The following is a 1723-nucleotide window of genomic DNA, read 5'->3' on the forward strand; positions in this document are numbered from 1 at the left end:
GGCGTTTTTGACACTTAACTATATTATGATGTTTTTTGACGCTTTATGCCTTACTATACTATGACATTTGTATACCTTACAATACTATGACGTTTCTGGACATTTTTGACACTTTACTACACTATGACATTTTTGGACATTTTTGACACTTAACTATATTATGATGTTTTTTGACGTTTTATACCTTACTATACTATGACATTTGTATGACTTACTATACTATGACGTTTCTGGACATTTTTGACACTTTACTACACTATGACTTTTTTGGACATTTTTGACGCCTTACTATACTATGACATTTTTGGACATTTTTGATGCCTTACTATACTATTACGTTTTTTGGCGTTTTTATACCATACGATAATATGACGTTTTTGGACATTTTTGACACTTAACTATATTATGATGATTTTTGACGTTTTATGCCTTACTATACTATGACATTTGTATGCCTTACAATACTATTACGTTTTTGGACATTTTTGACACTTTACTACACTATGACATTTTTGGACATTTTTGATGCCTTACTATACTATGATGTTTTTTGGCGTTTTTATACCATACTATACTATAACATTTGTATGCCTAACTATACTTTGACATTTTTGGACATTTTTGATGCCTTACTATACTATGACGTTTTTTTGGCGTTTTTATACCATACTATACTATAACATTTGCATGCCTTACTATACTATGACATTTTTGGACATTTTTGACACTTTACTATATTATGACGTTTTTGGACATTTTTGACACTTAACTATATTATGATGATTTTTGACGTTTTATGCCTTACTATACTATGACATTTGTATGCCTTACAATACTATGACGTTTCTGGACATTTTTGACACTTTACTACACTATGACATTTTTGGACATTTTTGACGCCTTACTATACTATGACTTTTTTTGGCGTTTTTATACCTTACTTTACTATGACATTTGTATACCTTACTATATTATGACATTTTTGACGCCTTACTATACTATTATGTTTTTTGGCGTTTTTATACCATACGATACTATGACGTTTTTGGACATTTTTGACACTTAACTATATTATGATGATTTTTGACGTTTTATGCCTTACTATACTATGACACTTGTATGCCTTACAATACTATTACGTTTTTGGACATTTTTGACACTTTACTACACTATGACATTTTTGGACATTTTTGACGCCTTACTATACTATGACGTTTTTTGGCGTTTTTATACCATACTGTACTATAACATTTGTATGCCTAACTATACTATGACATTTTTGACGCCTTACTACACAATGACATTTTTGGACATTTTTGACGCCTTACTATACTATGATGTTTTTTGGTGTTTTTATACCTTACTATACTATGACATTTGTATGCCTAACTATACTATGACATTTTTGGACATTTTTGACGCCTTACTATACTATGATGTTTTTTGGTGTTTTTATACCTTACTATACTATGACATTTGTATGCCTAACTATACTATGACATTTTTGGACATTTTTGACGCCTTACTATACTATGATGTTTTTTGGTGTTTTTATACCTTACTATACTATGACATTTGTATGCCTAACTATACTATGACATTTTTGACGCCTTACTACACAATGACATTTTTGGACATTTTTGACGCCTTACTATACTATGACGTTTTTTGGCGTTTTTGACACTTAACTATATTATGATGTTTTTTGACGCTTTATGCCTTA

General features: G+C 29.8%; 1 protein-coding gene across 1 annotated transcript in view; it reads left to right on the forward strand.

Annotated features, from left to right (window-relative positions):
• Positions 1–1723, forward strand: part of abcc10 (ATP-binding cassette, sub-family C (CFTR/MRP), member 10) — a 19958-nt gene that overhangs the window by 15096 nt on the left and 3139 nt on the right. The window lies entirely within an intron of this gene.

The sequence above is a fragment of the Seriola lalandi genome, unplaced genomic scaffold (genome assembly GCF_002814215.2).
Source record: "Seriola lalandi dorsalis isolate HSWRI2012SDOR001 ecotype SW California unplaced genomic scaffold, Sedor1 jcf7180002054466, whole genome shotgun sequence".
NCBI classification, from domain to species: Eukaryota; Metazoa; Chordata; class Actinopteri; order Carangiformes; family Carangidae; genus Seriola; species Seriola lalandi.